Here is a 19,085-nt window from a genome sequence, read left to right as displayed (position 1 = left end):
ATAACCCCCCCACACACACACACACACACAGTACTGCAGCTGTGATTAAACAGCATGCTGTGCTGGACTGACATGACAGAGATGACAATGACAAACACAGACACACACAGACACACATGCAGTCTCGCAACAGCGCAACAGACTCGTGTCATTTCTGGATGGTTAGTTTCCTGTGACAGGTCTGTACCCAGTTGCTATGTTTCCGTGCCCAGAAACCCATCTCACATGGGCTTGCAAACAAATAGCTCTGGGTGTTGTTATCATATTTCTTTGACTATTCCATTATGTTATTGACATATTTGTAAATAAGATGCTTTGCAGTTAAAGAGAGGGAAAGAACTGTCCTCTGCTCAACAATCAAAATCGTGCACTTTGAACTGAGTACAATCTGCTATTTTCTCATTCAGCTCTTGCCAGTGTATAACCAGACCTACACTGACAGAGAGCTCTCAACGGCTTAGACCACACAGCACACACACCACAGCTGTGCAAAGGACCCCTGCAGGATGGGTGACTAGGCCATATGGTCACAAGGTCAATTTTCCCCTATTTGCCATCCAGACAAGCAGTTTATCACCATCTTCAAAGCTGCAGTGTCAGCTTTATTAAAATAATAACAATAAAAATATTTGTTATTTTCATTGATCTGAAATGAAATTTATCAGTTCCCTGATCTGTGACAATTACAGATCGAACACAAGCCTATTTTCAACTGAAATCTTAATATCTTTAGATTCATTTTCTGATCTCTCCAATGAAAAGACACCTGCTGGTGGCACTGCATTTAATCTGATTAATTGGAAACAATATTGGGTGGCACCTGGTCAGCAGTTTGTGTGTTTTTTATTGTTTGAGGTATATTAAATTCCAGCTCACATAATGAAGGACATAGATTCCTTTGCTCTTCCAAGTAAATAATCCCACATGTAATCCTAATCTCAATCTCCAACTCTTAATCTCAATCCCAGACTTTATTAAAAGATCAAATGGCTCAAACACCACTCTAATTAAGGCTCCAATCATCATGGCCTCCCCCTCTCAGTTTTCAATTTATATTGCTGTAAAGTCATATCTCTTCTATGATCATTTAATTACCTAGACCCAAGACAGAATAATTGCACTTAAGTAGAGCTACTAAGGGGTCTAAAGCCTGTTTACTCAAAAATACAAATTGTGTCATGATTTCATCACCTTTATGTCATTCGAATCTGGCTTTGGTTACAGAACATGAGTCAACCAATGCCATTACACATCAATGATGTCACACCTGTTACCGCATCTTAAAGCACCAAGTTTAAATATACACATGCACAATTGGGATCTGACTTTGAAGGCAAGGTTTTCAGAGAATAATTGTCTGATTTTGGTTAGTTCTTCATACAAAGCTATCATAGGGCTTCAGAAGACTTGGAATCCAGTTGTACAGACTATGTTACAGTGCTTTTATGGTGTTTTTCTTTTGTTTTTAGATCTTGACAAACCCTTGACAAGTTAGTAAATGTTAACCACTTAAAATTATGGGTGAACTATTCCATATAAGCACTAAAGTTGAAGTGGGTAATTTCTGTGCCACTAGTCACACCAAATAGAATTGCAAAAATTCCATTTAAATTCTTCAATTGGTCACCCGAACCTATAGCCCACCCCAAACTTGCGCCATTGGTTAAGTGGGGCTGGATGGTCCACTTTAATGTTTTGATAGTGTCACACAGATAAAATGTTTACACTTTTCTATGAAATGAACCTACAAAGCACTTACTTACTGTATAATTTTGTCTATATTTTGAGCTAAGATAGAAGATTTAATAATATTCAGTATTTTTTTAAATAATATTTCACCATCCAATAATTAAACATTTCACCTTTAAGTTTTGATGTTCAATGATAGGATTCTAAACTACAAACTTTGACGAACGGTGTGTGTTATTGTGCTTGTGTCTGCTTGGAAGAGACAAGAGTGTGAGCCCTTGCTGTGGTGTCATTAAGCGCGCGCGCTTGTGTGTGTGTGATAAATGCATTTTGCTTGTCAGATTTGAGATTCTCATTAGTCGGAGCAAGATGCAGCGAGAGGCCATTACTCTTCTGCCTCACATGTGTGTCTTTTTGTTGGTGTGTGTCTGTGTGCCTAACATCTCCTTAAGAGAGGGGGCACAACAAGGCACTAAAGAGCAGAATCCCTCTGAACGGAGTCATCCAAACTGAATCAATACATAAAGGCAGTGTCTGGTCACGACTGGGGTTTTAGTAGTGGCACCAGAAGTAAACACAGACACACAGACACACACACACGCACACACACACACACGCACACACGCACGCGCTGCCCGTCTAAACACAGCCAGCAATTTTTAGACATCTCGATTTATAATGGCTTCGACTCTGCCAGCATATCATTGTAACACAAAACTTACCGCAGACATACAGAAACTCAGCACTTACATTAGTCTGACAGAGATACAAGCTTGGGAGGCCCGTATCCCACAACCACCAACATCATTTACGGGCCTCAGATACAACATTCCCTAGAGGCAGCTCGAATCCATCAGCTCTTGCACTGCATGTTACCAAGAGCTTATTTCCATTGCGAACGGAGGCTGGATCATGTTTTTTTTAAATTGCACAATTGGCTACATCAGCTTGGAATTGGAATGTAACAATAAGTTTTTTTTTCTGCTTGGTAGCTGTCTGCTCTGAACGGCAGTAACTTGACAATACAAATAGATCCCTAGTACGATTGGGCAAGTGACAGTTCCATCAACTAGTGCAAAACTCGCTCACACTGGGCCCAGGCCATCCTTATTTTCAAGTTCTGGACTATGACACACACAGAAGTAGTGGGGGTTGGCTGGTGTGGGGAGACAAAAGCGTATGATCAACAGATCAATGTGAAAGAATAAATAAGAAGAATAAGAAATGGAGAAGGGGGTTGTGCACTGCTGTGGTCAGAAAGAGAGGCTATGTAGGGCCTTTGTGGAAATGGCTGATATTTCTTCATCCTTTGCTGTTGAGTCAAGAGCAGACTGCTCTGAGACTCCAAGACATTCCCAGACTCTCAGGTGTGATGGGTAGATATTTCAGCCAGTAAACACAGTACAGGGACCTGCCAGAGTATATGTATTTTTTAAGAGAGTACAAATCAAGCCGTTAAAATGTTCTTGGAGAGTCCCACAGATGCAGTCCTCTGTGTCCAGAGCTAATTAAATAGTGAGGAGGGGGGAGTGGGAGCACATTGAGACCTTGAGATATACTCCTCCTATCAACAGATCAAAGACATGAATCTACCCAAACACCTCTGAGGCGAAGAGGGACCAATAGATGAAACGAAAAGGGTCCATTGAATTTGTTGTGAGAGCTATGCATATTATGCATTCTTCTGTGGCACACTGTAAAGCCAATTATATTTTCTCGTTAAAATATCAGATGCGCAACAGTGTTATTTCAGGGTTTCTTGGTACTACTGAGTGAAGTGCAGGGAACGAATTAAAAGTAGCATTTAAAAATGAAAGACTTTGAAACTGCTGCATTTCTAAGATGCATGTTCCTTCCTTTTTACAATTATTAACACAAAAAGTACCATAAAGTTTTTTGTTTGTGTACTGTTTACAGTGATGGTAATGTTTACAGTGGGCCAAGAATTTGTACAATTAAACCACAGCATTTCATTGTATAGATGAATATGCAAACAAATTATTTTAGACTATTTCTCAGAACTAACGTGACTTTTATTGGTAAGTTGTCTTTGAAATAACTGATCACAATATCATTTTTAGTGGTTTTATGAAATCACAACGTTAGTTCCCCTGAAGTTCACCCTGGTGTCCTAACAGGTGTAGTTCATCACAATAAGTATGGCAACCACAGTGTCCAATGACCTTTTATTATTACTTAATTTTGAACAATAAATACATTGTTTCACAATTTAAAACCTAAAAAAAAACATGTTTTTACCTTGTGCTATCTTTTTAAATAAATGCACAAATTGGTTGAATTTTTTTATCTAATGTAATGAAATTCATACATTATTAAGTGTGCATTAAGCATCAAAATACTTTTTGGGGCCACTTAATATATCATATTACAATTGTATTAACATTTGAGACCATAAATGTACCATGATACCATCACTGTACTTTATTTTTGCAAGGGTCACTTAATCATCAGCAGATGTGGCTGCCTCTCTCATAGTACACCGACATCCAAAGTTCAAAAAGAGGGTGGGCATTAACCATCCAGAGGTCTGGTTATGCCCAAAATAGAATTAAATCATCCTCTGCCAATTATTTTGGACCCATGGCAGGGCCAAGTCTAAAAGTAGAACACTATGTTTTACTTTGCTTATCGGTAGAAACAGCTCAGGTCAATCAGATAGCAAATACTTATCTACTGCTGTAGAAGTCTTGCATTATTTAAGAAAAAACTCTAGTTTTTTGTATGAAATATGAATTGCCCACCAGCCACATTTAACCACGGTCCAGTTTGAAGGAGTCAAACTTTATTAAAGCAGTACTATGACTGAAGTAGAATGCCAATGGATACACCGCACTTTACCAGCTGCAAGATTTAACATTACATTAAACAGAATGAGAATGTGCATTCACAATCCAGCTCACTCACACCAGCTCAATGAATATTGTAATGTGACCCCCAGATCATAAACACAGAGTCTCTGAGACAAGCAGAGGAGTGAAGGGCTGTCTGCCTTGCTGATTTCAACCACTGGTCTGGCCACATGGATACCGCTCCATGCAAGCTTCATTCTGATTTCTGAATCATTTCGATGGGGAAAGGACTGGTGAAACATGCCAGTGAGGGCCAGAGGCCTGACAGAGAGTCACATAGATGTGTGTGTGGATGAATGTGATTGTGAATGTGCTTGCATGTTGTGCAATTGAAAATAGAAAGACAGAGGAGAGATAAGAAGAGGGCAGATTGTAAGAGTGATTCATTGTGTATCTAACGTACAATTGTCAGATGAGAGGGTGTTAATGTCTCACTCTGGCCAGAACCCTTCATGAATAAACAGCACTCCTCCTCTTCTAATATGCACATTATCAATGAGTTTCCAGCAGCTGTTCCGATTTATTCTTTTGTCAACACTTTAAGGGCGTTTTATACAGTATGCAATCAGCAGCAAGCCTAACACAAACGTGTTAAAAGTATCATGATATTACCAATTTTTTTTCTTTGGACATATTACCATGATTATTTGACATGCACCACCGTAATACCATGTTTTTTGACATGTATCATGGTAATATCATGGTACATGGACAAATTTCATGGTAAACCCATAGTACATGTTCACAAATCATATATAACATGGCATAAATATTTGGTAATTATTCAAAACAAAGATATATAGTGAGCCACAAAAACGTATTTAAATACTTCAATATTATATTGCATGTTACATTGAAGTGATGAACAGGCCCAGATGGAATCTGCACACTCAGAACTCCACATAAAGCTCAGCAGATGTATGATGTCTGTCATTCAAAAAAAGTTCTACGCATTCCCCTTGCCATTTTTTTATTAACTATTTTGGCTAATTTCACGCTTTCCCCTCAAAATCGGTGCAGAATATGTGAGAAAAAAAAGAGAATCTGCCTTGCTTTTTTATAGCTAATAAAACATAGAAAATTAATTGGCATTTATTCAAAGAAACATCACAGAGCTACATTCAGTTAAGATTGGTTGTGTAAAATCATCTCTTATTGGTCCATGAGGCAGCTGCAAAAAGCCAAAGTCTTTTATTGTGCGCAACGTGTGCTGCTAGCACTCATGCACAACAAAGTGGATGGATTTTATGCTGGCGGTTGGCAAGCGGAGCTGCTTTCATTGCCACCTCCGTCTGTTGCTTGCCACCTCTCTCCCATTGAAATAAAAAACTGGGAACACGAGGTTACTGCGGACCATGTTAAACAGTGTCATTCTGTTTTCAAGCAGAATTACAAAATGGGTGATTCGAAAAAACACCTACAATTATAATTGTATGATTAGTTGCATGACGGCAAATTCATAATGGAGTACTCCATTGGGAGGTAGATAACGGATCTTACATAATCTCTCTCATGTTCGGTATTCAGTAACTGAACATGAATCATTGCACCTTTCTCACATGTGTCCTCACTCTCATTCTCACAGCTTTATTTACTGTATCAATGCTGCCATATAACCCTCTGCAGGCATCTGAAATGGCATCTCGCCTCGCTTCCAAGATGGTGGCGTGGTAGCACGCAGCGGCCACTCCGGATCCACAATGGTGCTATTTTTGTTAAAAAAGCCCGACTTTTGCAACACATGGACATCGGAGCAACCGGTGTTTGTGTCTACCATCGCCAGACACTACTGAAATATAAGACTCATGCAAAAACCAAGCTGCATGATGACCTGCAGGAGGCGCTACGCGTACTCGGCTTGCTGCGGAGACCAGGCCTCCAGCCCTCGGCGTCGCCTGATGCCGGTGGCCGGGGGAGAGGACGTCGTAAGCGGTGTGCGAGAAAGCGGAAGCGGAAAGAGGGCGGGGTCCATGCTAGGCTAAAAACAAACCCTAGCCGGCCGGCTCTCCCGCCTATCCTGCTCTCAAATGTTTGCTCCCTGGACAATAAACTGGACTATATCCGACTCCAGCAGGCTACGCAGCGTGAGTTTAGAGACTGCTGTGTCTTTGTTTTCACGGAGACGTGGCTCAGCGACAGAGTTCCGGATGCCGCCATTCAGCTAGACGGGCTCGCCTCGTTTCGTGCCGACAGAAATACAGCTCTCTGCAGTAAGACTCGCGGTGGTGGCTTGTGTGTTTACATCAACACGGAATGGTGCAAGAACTCTATGCTAGTCTCTAGTTACTGTTCATCGCTGTTGGAGCTTGTGACTGTTAGATGCAGACCTTTTAATCTACCACGGAATTCACCACTGTTTGCATAACCGAGTTTACATTCCCCAGCGCTAACGCTAAGGAAGCGTCTGTGAACTGTATGGGGCTATGAGCTGAACTGCAGAACGCTCACCCCGACGGACTGTTTATTGTCGCCTGAGATTTCAACCATGCAAATCTCAAGACAGTGCTCCCTAAATTCCATCAGTATGTGGACTTTGCAACGAGAGGGGCGAACGCGCTTGATCTCGTTTACACAAACATCCCAGGCGTGTACCGGGCGGAGCCCCACCCCCACCTCGGCTACTCAGACCACATCTCTGTTATGTTAATTCCAGCATACAGACCGCTCGTCAGACGCACAAAACCGCTTCAGAAGCAGGTGAAAACCTGGCCAGCAGGAGCCATCTCTGCTCTTCAGGACTGTTTTGAGTGTACTGACTGGCACATGTTCAGGGAGACTGCAACATATGGCGATTCTACCAATCGCTACATCAGCAAGTGCATTGATGATGTCACTTTCTCCAAGACCATCACCACACGCTCCAACCAGAAGCCGTGGATGACTGCGGAGGTGCGCACGCTGCTGAGGTCCCGAGACTCCGCCTTCAGAGCAGGCGATAAGGCAGCCCTAAGAACAGCTAGGGCCAAACTGTCACGGGCAATCAGAGAGGCAAAGCGCGCACACGCCCAGAGAATCCACAGTCACTTCCAGGACAGCGGTGACACGCTGTGCATGTGGCAGGGCATCCAGGCCATCACCAACTACAGGACAACATCAGTTGCCTGTGACAAAGATGCCTCCCTTCCAGATGCGCTGAACGACTTCTACGCTCGGTTTGAAGTGCAGAACGACGTGATGGCGAGGAAGTCCACCCCTCCTCCCAATGACCAGGTGCTCTGTCTTACCACGGCAGATGTGAGGAAAACTCTACGTAGAGTCAACCCACGGAAGGCTGCTGGCCCAGACAACATTCCTGGCAGAGTGCTCAGAGGATGTGCAGACCAGCTAGCAGATGTTCTTACCGACATCTTCAACATCTCTCTGAGCAGCGCCGTTGTTCCAACGTGCTTCAAGGCCACCACCATCATCCCCATGCCAAAGAAGTCTTCAGTGTCCTGCCTCAACGACTACCGTCCCGTCGCGACTTACACCCATCATCATGAAGTGCTTTGAGAGGCTCGTCATGAGGCAGATTAAGACCCAGCTGCCCCCTCACTAGACCCACTGCAGTTTGCGTGATCGTTCAAACCATTCAACGGACGATGCCATCACCACAACCCTCCATCTGGCCCTCACCCACCTAGACAATAAGGACTCATACGTTCGAATGCTGTTCATAGATTTCAGCTCAGCATTCAACACAATCATTCCCCAGCACCTGATTGGAAAGCTGAACCTGCTGGGCCTGGACACCTCCCTCTGCAACTGGATCCTGGACTTCCTGACTGGGAGACCTCAGTCAGTCCGGATCGGGAACAGCATCTCCACCACCACCACACTGAGCACTGGGGCCCCCAGGGCTGTGTGCTCAGTCCACTGCTGTTCACTCTGCTGACTCACGACTGTGCAGCAATGCACAGCTCGAATCACATCATCAAGTTCGCCGATGACACGACCGTGGTGGGTCTCATCAGCAAGAACAACGAGTCAGCATACAGAGAGGAGGTGCAGCGGCTGATCGAACTGGTGTAGAGCCAACAACCTGTCCCTGAATGTCGACAAAACAAAAGAGATGGTTGTTGACTTTAGGAGAGCACAAGGTGAACACACTCCACTGAACATCGACGGCTCCTCTGTGGAGATCGTCAAAAGCACCAAATTCCTTGGTGTTCACTTGGCGGAGAACCTCACCTGGTCCCTCAACACCAGCTCTATCACCAAGAAAGCCCAGCAGCGTCTCTACTTTCTTCGAAGGCTGAGAAAAGCACATCTCCCAACCCCCATCCTCACTACATTCTATAGAGGGACTATTGAGACCATCCTGAGCAGCTGCATCACTGCCTGGTTTGGGACTTGCACCGTTTCGGACTGCAAAGCCCTGCAGAGGATAGTGAGGACAGCTGAGAAGATCATTGGGGTCTCTCTTCCCTCCATCAAAGACATTTACAAAAAACACTGTATCCGCAAAGCAACCAGCATTGTGGACGACCCCACACACCCCTCACACAAACTCTTTACCCTCCTCCCGTCTTGCAAGAGGTAACGAAGCATTCGGGCCCTCACGGCCAGACTGTGTAACAGCTTCTTCCCCCAAGCCATCAGACTCCTCAGTACTCAGAGACTGGTTTGACACACACGTGTCCTGAGTTGCACTTTAATTACTGTCACTTTATAACTGTCTGCTACCTCAATAACTGCTATGTGCATAGAACACTATCTCATAGTATGTTATGTTTACATTTTTAGAAACTGTCATCTTTTTGCACTACTGAGTACTGGTCGGCGCTGCACTGTCTATTGTCCTGTTCATTGTCAGTAATTTGTTGTACTGTCCTGTACTTTTTGCACATGTTTGCACGTGCACTTTATATAGGTATATATAGGTAGTTTATATAGGTATTTTATTTCGTTGTGTAGTCTCATGTGGTCCTATGTTGGTCCTTTGTTGTTTTTATGTAGCACCATGGTCCTGGAGGAACGTTGTCTCATTTTGCTGTGTAGTGTACTAACTGTATATGGTTGAAACGACAATAAAAACCACTTGACTTGACTTGACTTCCACGGCATTCATCGGCGACCAGCAGGAGCTGAGCATCATGGTATCCCTGGGAGGAGAGAAGGAGGGGTAGAATGTCCAGCTAAATACATTTATCTACTGTTGGCAGCTTTTCAGGTCTGCAGCAGAGGCGAGATTGTACAGGAGCATGTGCTAGCACTCTGCTCATGGGCCAATACACTCACAAGTAAACAAATCTGTGTATATTGCTGGTAAGTGTGTGCTTTGTGAGACAAGATATCTGTCGATCAGCTTTTTTTTCAAGGAAAGAGTGTGAGACAAAGTTTAGCATGCAGACAGAAAAAAGTAGCTAAGGGTTGAAGACTAAGAATAAAAGTGATAAATGAAAGGAAAGAGGATCAACCCAAATTCCCAGTTCCTTAGAAAAGCCAACAGAGTAAGAACTCTGTAAAAACTGCATGTGCTAGAGTGTGAGACTCTAGGGCAGAGAATGAGACAGGTTCTTCTATATGGGGTAAAGAGTGAGACAGGTTCTTTTTAATGGGGTATAGAGAGGGACAGGTTCTTCTGAATGGGGTATAGAGAAAGAGAGGCTCTTCTGCCAGGGGTGGAGAGTGAGACAGGTTCTTCAAAATGGGGTAAAGAGTGAGACTGGTTCTACAGCATGGGGTAGAAAGTGAAAGGATAAAAGAATATTGTTGAGAGTAAGAAATTCTTCTGCATGGAATTAAGTGTGAGACAGGTTCTTCTGCATGGGGCAGAAACTGAGACATGTTCTTCTGCATGTGTTTGAGATTGAGACAGGTACTTCAGCATGTGGTAGAGAGTGAGACATGTTCTTCTGCCTGGGGCAGAGAGTGGGATAGTTTCTTCTGCATGGGGTAGAGAGTGATACATACTCTTTTGTATTGGGTACAGAGTGAGACAGGTTCTGCAGTACTTGTACATGGAAGTACAAGTACTGTACTTCCTTCCTTATCAGCCTGGTTTTCCTTTGTCTACTCTTGCTAAGCCTATGGCTTTGGAAAATTCAACATCTCTGAGATCTTTCATGAACTCTAAATTTCATAAAACTTTCTTCGCTCTCAGAAAGTCAGTGTGGGTATGTGTGTAGGTTTGCGCAATACACTCTATATTATTTAAAGTTAGTGTAACAACGTGAGTGAGTTATGGCAAGACAGGAGGAGTAGAAAAGTGGATTACAGATGTAAGGCAAATATGAGTGTGAGTGAGTGAGTGAGTGAGAGTGTGTGTGTGTGTGTGTGTGTGTGTGTGTGTGTGTGTGTGTGTGTGTGTGTGTGTGTGTGCGTGTATTTATCACTTTATGGGGACCAAATGTCCCCATAAGGATAGTAAAACCCAAAATTTTTGACCTTGTGGGGACATTTTGTCGGTCCCCATGAGGAAAACAGCTTATAAATCATACTAAATTATGTTTTTTGAAAATGTAAAAATGCAGAAAGTTTTCTGTGAGGGTTAGGTTTAGGGGTAGGGTTAGGTTTAGGGGATAGAATATAAAGTTTGTACAGTATAAAAACCATTATGTCTATGGAAAGTCCCCATAAAACATGGAAACACAACGTGTGTGTGTGTGTGTGTGTGTGTGTGTGTGTGTGTGTGTGTGTGTGTATGTGTGTGTGTGTGTGTGTGTGTGTGTGTGTGTGTGTGTGTGTGTGTGTGTGTGTGTGTGTGTGTATGTGTGTTGGGTATCTATCAGGATTACAGAAGTGTGGCATGTGTGACTCTGGAAGATATAATTCTATAAGAGTCAGAGTGCTGCTACAGAGTCAGCCCTACTTGGAGCCATCTGCTTCCTCCTGCCTGTTAGTCTCAGAGCATTGAAGCTCAGAACTCAAACAGGCCCCAGGAAACACACACAAAAACACACAGGGAAATAACTAGCTGAGCTGGTAGTCAAGGAAGCAGACCAGGAACCAGGAAGCGATCAGTCTGATCCCAATGCCAATCTGCTGGTGAAAATGGGAATTTCACCCCAAGCAGAAAGCCAGCTTCTGATCATGGCTGTGTAGTGGAACTAGAGGGACTGTTTGCATAAATCCTACATAGGCCACTTTACATTTACAAGTAAATGCAAAATCCCAGTTGTTCCAGACCTTGGTTGCTCGTATCGTTGCAAAACAAATCATTGTAATAGGGGTTTTCAGTCATTGAAAACAAGAGACAGAATTTCTGGAATACTCCAATAGTCCAATCGAAATAATCCAATTATTTTCTTGAAGCCTAAAGTAGTGCATCAGATGATTGCAATGAAATTTCCTCTCCAGAGGGGGGGATTTTGGCCATGCACAGTAGTCCCCCCACTGTGGTGGGCAATAATGAGGCAGAACGAGTTAGAGTATTAGATGGTCAAATAGTCAGAGAATCAGCTATGTAAATACCGTGTTTCTGTGGCACTATAAAAACTCCTCTATTTGTTTTAAGTGGGCCATCCAGCCCGACAAAACAACATTTACTCAACCAATTACATGAGTTGGGGGTGGGACTATTTGTTTGTTCAATCAACAGCAAAGAGCAGGCCTATTCCGAAAGCGGTTTATGAACAATGTTTATTTTTACAATTCCATTCGGTGGTTGGTGACTGGTTACTTTTCATGTCAGTCAGATGGTCTCTCAATGTCTAAGTGGACTGTTCTTGGCCAGAACAAACACCAAAATGGACAATACTTCATGACAGCAGTCAAATATAGGCCCTGTTTCGCTTGGCATTAAAATGCGACCTGTATTAGAATGTTGTCCACATATGCATTGAAAAGACAAGCGTAAACATCTATGTGGTCAGAATGTGTTCTGTTCTGCATGTCCTGATCACGAGGTACTCGGGGACGCATTGTGGTTGGTTATCAGCGTATTCTAAACGCGATCTAGCCATTGTATCTCCATTCATGGGTCACACAAACCCTGACCACTATCATTATGTCACCTCATCTAGCCAAGGTCTAAACTAATGTTTTCCAGGCTGTGTCTCCCATTTGTAAGTGTTCTTCTGTTGTTGTCTTGGCCCTTTAGAGAATTACTCTGATCTTTTCTACACCTGTGTAAATACTAAATGCATTCTGTACTATGTATACATATAGCAGTCATGACTCGTGACAGTAGCAAAAGGATGCAAGTTTGCGTTCATAACTTGTCTGTAGGTTGATAGTGTAGGGTCCTATTTATTGAACATTCTGATATTATTAACTGTTTAACCATATAAAAAATTATTTATATGTCTTTAGTTCTTGGCTTGTTATTATAATATTGATGATATCGCATTACATGGGCAACATTAGAAACAGCAGCGTTTTTGTTTTTCCCAAGTTGTAAAGATCCAACCAAACAATTAAGTTTATCTTCATACTCAACTTCAACACTTCATGAAATATTATCCAATTCTTCTATATACACTTAAACATTTTCAAATTTTATCTTGTTGGTACTGTTGTGGAAAGCCTCTTTCATCTCAATTCACCTAAATTAGAACATAAGAAAACTATGCATTAAGGTATTCTCACCTGACCCTTCTGAAAGTTGTTACTGGCCTATACAGTGGCACTCTTCCTCACCTACAGGGTTCAGCTCTATACTGGATCACAATACACAGAGAACCACCAGGAGAAACAGTGTGATGCAATTTGAGTGAATACCACTCCAGTGTTTCCCATTAATTGACTAGACTATGGCGGCCCACCAAAGTGTAATTTACCCCGCCACGGTCTCGTAATGAACCGAAAACATTTTTACACTTCTCACCTTAAATATTTTTGCACTTCTCAGTCTCATAATAACATAAAATAAAAGGTTGTGTTTTGCACTCTTTTTTTGTGCACCAGTCAGTTCAGTCAGCTCCTCCCCCGCTGCTGTAAACTCACACGCTCACACACTCACACACACACGCACGCACGCACGCGCGCACACGCAGATATCTACACTGGAGTATTCATGGATCCATCTAACGTTATTTGGTTGAGGAGGATAACACATTTTTGTGGTAAGTAACGTTAACTCAGCCCTCTACATTGCAAGTAAATCACTCACATATGTGAGTAAATTTTGCATTATCCAACCAAAAAATGTCTATTATTAGCAACTGGCAACATTTCACTCGCCAGTGATGGAGTTGTGTAGTTTAAAATCACGGAGACTCTTTTACTAAATAAAAAGCAGTTGATTAAGAAGCTGGATTCAGCCTCGTCTTTCCCTGCATGATGTCTCATGCATGCAGGAAAAAACACTTGTGACTCATTCAGTTGAACTCCGAGCATCTCAGGGCAAGACACCGCGGACATCATGCGAAGATGAACCACTTCTCAAGCGCTCTGATGTGCATGCCGTCTTGAGCCAAACTCCCGCGAAAACATAAACAAGGTATAAACTTATTAATTTTGTGAACGCAAAGCACAGTGTTAATAACAGGCAGTGAGACAGAAGAGATGCCCTGCTCTATTTCTGTGGAGATGATAACATCCAAGAAACAGATTCTCAAAGTCTTCCTTCATGAGAAATAAGGGCTTGTGAGTTAATCAGAGAGCCTTAAAATAATGTGTGAAAGTAAAGAATTTAAAAGGCAGAAATATTTTACTATTGCCTAATAAAATTAATATAATACAATATAATGTAATATAATAGCTATACAGGTTGGCTGGGTTACAAAAGAAACAAACAAAAAAAACTACAATCATGATGATTAACGTAAATTTAAGTAACGTTACACTGCTTACGGCTTCACTAGCTAGCTATCATTAGCAGTCTGAGGTCTGAGGTTAAGATTACAATTTGAAACTGACATCACTAATTTGTACCCTGCATTTTAGAATGGTTAGAGCATGAAATTGTTAAAGCTACAGTAGGTACTATTTATTCATTGAAAAATAAACTCTATATAAACATGGTGTCTAAGTTAAATGAGGCCCTGCGAGAAATTAGATGGCACCACAGACTCAGAGAAAGGCAGGCATTGGCTCTGTTTGTGAACAGCTGTCAAGTAACCCTGGCTGGGGGTGAAGAGCATCATGTATATGGGGAAAAATTGAGGGCGCTGTTTCTCACAATTCAATTTATTTCAAAGTTGCCTACTGCAGCTTTAAGAGCACAAAACTGTTTCCAATAGCCCAACACTAGCCTCTTAATTTTGCTCTCAAAGTGCACCAGATGGAAGTATTTAACTTTCAAATGTACAAACTTTTCTTACGGGGGAGCATGCCCTCGAACCCCCCCTAGAGTGTCGGAGGTCAACCCCCCATAATCTCACAAAATCCTTTGGGAAACACTGCACTCAGAGCAGTTCTCTGTGGCCATCAGTGGCCTTTGGATTAAAATGTAGATTCCAGGACAAAAGAGAAGGACAGACAGAAATCTAGAATGGGAGTGCTTACATTGTTGTTTCTATTCTAAAACTCAACAGCAAGGTGTGGGTGAGAAACAACAGATCCCTTTTTTGCTATCAATCTCCACTTTCACATTCACTTCTACATTCTTCTTCTTTTGTTTTTGGTGATTCACATTCTTTGTTCATATCACCACCTACTGGGCATTGAGGATAATTTATGGTAAAAAAGGACTTGAATATTGATATGAAGATATGGATTTAACCACAGGAGTCTTATGGATTACTTTATGCGCTTTTTGGTTCTTCAAAAATTTGGCACCCATTCACATGCATTTGAGGACCTGTCTGATACATTTATTTTCCCATTTACAGAGCCAGGGCTGTGTACAAACATCAGATTTTTTTTTAAGCGCACACACAGAACAGACAGCTAGCGGACCGTTGAGATATTCGCAGAATTTAACAAAAAGTGTATTACTTTTAAGTAAATTTTTAAATAATTTTCAATAGATTTAGTTAGATTTATGCTTTAAACAAAAAATGGCCAGTGTGGTTAAAAGATAACATTTAACACACATTCCCTGAAAACAAGAATTAATATCGAAGGCAATTTTGCTTCTCCAATAAATATATCTTTATAACAGGATGTTAATATATTTTTACAGAGAAACAATACAAAAAAAAAACTGATTGAGAAAAGGTGTTTTTTTTATTGTTTGTGTTTTTGCAGTGTTACGAAAATCTTTCGATGCTATGTAACTTGCATGGGTTGCATCACCTCTGACAGGTCCATCTGCTTCTGTTAGGTTCCACTGATCTCAATCTGATGCTGCATCCCTGTAAACTGTTGAGTCAAAATTGATTTTGTCTGCCATGACGAAGAGAGGAAATATGATCTGCCATGTCATGATGACAAGGCAGGAAACCTCAATCACTGTAAATAGAGAGAAGCAAATTCAAAACTCACTGTTATCCTCAGACAAGATGGACTGCGGTGGAATCAGAAGAATTTCCAGTCCACTTTAGCTCTCACTGGTGTTGATGAGAAGGGTGAGGGGGGCAGACAGCAACAACCAACCAAAGACAAAAGCTGTTTTCAGTCTTGACCCTTTGTGAGAGAGAGAAATAGAAAAAGGACATTATATTTAAGTTCTGGCTGTGTTGAAGATTTGCAGACTAATAACCGCTGGTTTGTAGGTGACTCATGTTGACAGGAGATGTGAACTGGTCAGTGACCCGAGACGTAGGAAGATTCAGAACTTGACACTGCTCAGGGAAGGAAAAAAAAAAAAAAAGGAAAAAAAAAAACATTCCCACTTTTACCACTGCTTTAAAAACACTCTCTCATAAACACACACTGCATAACTCTAAACAGGACCAGATGTTTCTGCTTGGGAGCCGATCTCCCATCTGTGTGTGGAGAGAAGAAAGCAACAGCACACTTTCTAACCTCATTAACCCATTTCTGTCAAAAATCATGGCTGTAATTTGTGTTTAACACACAAAAATCTATCCATCCATTAAAGGAATAGTTTACCCAAAAAGGAAAATTCTGTCATTATTTACTGCCATTATTTATCATGTCTTTTGAAGCCCATATGTTTTTCTTTCTTCATGTTCAGGAACACAAAATAAATTGTTTGTAGCAGAATGTCCAAGCTGCACCTTTCCATGTAATAAAACTTTGTCAAATCGACAAGGTAAAACTTTCAGTAAATATTGACTTAAAATTTGGAAAATAAGTAGTCTATATATGTATATATTTTATTCAATATACTTGCTTCCCTGGTCCCCATCTACTTTCACTGTATGGAAATGCGCTGCTTGAACATTCTGTTAAACTTTTACTTTTGGGTTACACAAAAAAAGAAAAACAGGTTTGAAATGCAATGAGGTCAGTTAATGATGACTAAATGTAAATGTTTGGGGTTAACTCTGCCTCATATGGTTCCTTCTACAGGAGAACATTAAAACATTTATGGAGGTCTTACACAGCTGAGCAGCACTAAAAACCAATTGTAGAAAAGGAATATGGAATTCCTGAAACAGTCTGTGTGACTGTGAATCACTGATTCAGGAATTCCATACTCCTGCAGCATCTTTTAAAACCCTTGGTGAGGCCCCCCCAGACTGACTGAATTTCCCAGAACACTATTGTGCAAGGCGATCACATTCTGACTGCAGTAAGCCTGGCTAACTGCTAGTGAGTTATAGGAAAACTCATTCTTCACAAGCCAGAAACTGGTGCCTGAACTTAATTATACAGTTTATATATTACACTACAGACAAAGACAAAACACTTACAGATTCAAGCAAATTGGTTTTGTTAAGACCATTCATTTTGATGAACAGGTACAAAAAATTATTAGCATATTAGTTGAGTCAATACTCAAATGTATTAGCAAACATCTCTGGGAATTGGATGTATATTGTAAATGTATACATAAAGTTGAACGTAATATGATTATTGAAAAGACAGTCCTTACATTAACAAAAGCAATGTTGTCTGCAAATTCTTGTTGTAAATACGGTATCTAGCATTATAGCTAACTAAATCGTAGTGTAGCTCAACTTTTTATAATGGAAGCTTCACTGGAACTATTAGATTTTAAAATATTAGCAGCTTGTAGCTTGTTTTGCAGTAGCTTTCCCAACACTGATACAGTATTCAGTTTCTGTGAAGGCTAAACTGGATTTATACATAAACACAAAGCATACTTTCTGAGATTAAATGTGTTTATGCATGTACACTGTGGAGGGTGAACTTCTAGTTCATTCATGTTTGGCCGGTGGATGTCATTGGACCTCTGAAAGAGCAAATCCATCAAACACAGCTCATTTGAAATTAAACTAAATGTAACAATCCAAGCATGAAGTTACACTGCAATAAAATCAATACAGTACATGCTGTGGTTACAGAGTGATTCAGTTTGGAATTCGAGGATAAAAGAAAGATACAAATTTAGAAACGGTACATCCCCTTTTGGCTAAATTACACTCTTAGTATAGTGTGTGTGTTTTACTGCCGGTCTTTGGCCCCAGCATTCCCTCTCATTGACTAACACTGGGTCAGTGATCTAATGGCCACAACAGCATCTGAAGTGTATAGCATGTTGAAACAATCCTTTTCTATGAATACGGTGCAAACGTTTATCAAGTGTTCTCACTCTATCATGTCATATTTCCACCTGTTAGAACTACTGCAAAGGATGGCCTTAATTTAACATTTCATCCAAACCTAAACATAATGTTGTTTACTCATCCTTGTGTCATTCCAAACTGGTATACGGTTTGATAAATATAATTTTTTTATAACAAGAATTGTTATGCAGCTTTTGAGTGAGCAGCTGAGTGTCAGCTGTTTATGTGCTTTACGTTTTACAATAGGATTAGTGTTGTCCTAAAAGAGGGTTGGGTCTACACAAACAGAGTTGCTGTTGTTATTTGTAAACTAATTTGGACACTGCTGACCAGAATTAGGTTTAGGATCATGATGGATTTACATTTAGGTATGGAAACCTGTCAGGTTTTCATATTAAGCAAAATTAGGTTTTAGTGTTATTGGTGGGCTTATGATTATCAGTTAGATTTAGGATTGATGGGTTTGAGGATTTCGGTTACGTTTGAAATTATGGAAAAAACTGAAAGCGAGTCATTAGCTGGCAACACTGAATTCCCAGATAGCCAACTGAAAATCACTCATTGCTGCTATATTTTAAACGCATCCAAATACTGTATATTTCTACAGAGGGCTGTGACGGTTTTAAGAGTGGAAAGCTACTGACCATTTGGATATTAAATATAATTAATCCTTGGTACACAAACTGTGGATTTTTATATTTCACACCTTGCTGAACAGGGCCATGTGACCTCAGTTCTTGCATTTGTTTTTAACAGCCACCAAACGAGTATTCTGACATTCAGAAATGCTTCATTAACTTGCGTGTGTCCTACTTACAATTCATCCACCTATTTAATTTTTTTCTCTCCAATTTGCACAGCCCATCTCTTTCTTTCATTTTGTCTCTGTGTTTGGTGATGAATGGTCCCTGGTCTCCAGGAATGGATCTGTTAATAATTCAGACCAGGCCCTGGCACTGACCATTAAAGTCAGGAGGCAGAACTTCCAGCTAATAGATCTCTAATCAGTTTAATCGCTGTCTTTCAGTGGGGAAATGAAACAGAGTAGGATCACGGTGTG

The 19,085-nt window shown here is 41.1% G+C and overlaps 1 protein-coding gene across 3 annotated transcripts in view; it reads right to left on the bottom strand.

Moving 5' to 3' along the window:
* The window catches only part of LOC127657774 (semaphorin-6D-like), a 187,503-nt gene that overhangs the window by 85,332 nt on the left and 83,086 nt on the right, over window positions 1–19,085 (bottom strand). For all 3 annotated transcript variants that reach the window (XM_052146672.1, XM_052146671.1, XM_052146673.1), the window contains one exon: window positions 15,852–15,992. The gene's annotated coding sequence lies outside the window, so the exon portion shown is untranslated. The remainder of the gene's footprint in view (window positions 1–15,851; window positions 15,993–19,085) is intronic.

The sequence above is a fragment of the Xyrauchen texanus genome, chromosome 17, assembly GCF_025860055.1.
Source record: "Xyrauchen texanus isolate HMW12.3.18 chromosome 17, RBS_HiC_50CHRs, whole genome shotgun sequence".
In the NCBI taxonomy this organism is placed as follows: Eukaryota; Metazoa; Chordata; class Actinopteri; order Cypriniformes; family Catostomidae; genus Xyrauchen; species Xyrauchen texanus.
Note: the sequence above shows the minus strand (reverse complement) of the source record. Positions and strands in the feature narration are given on the sequence as shown.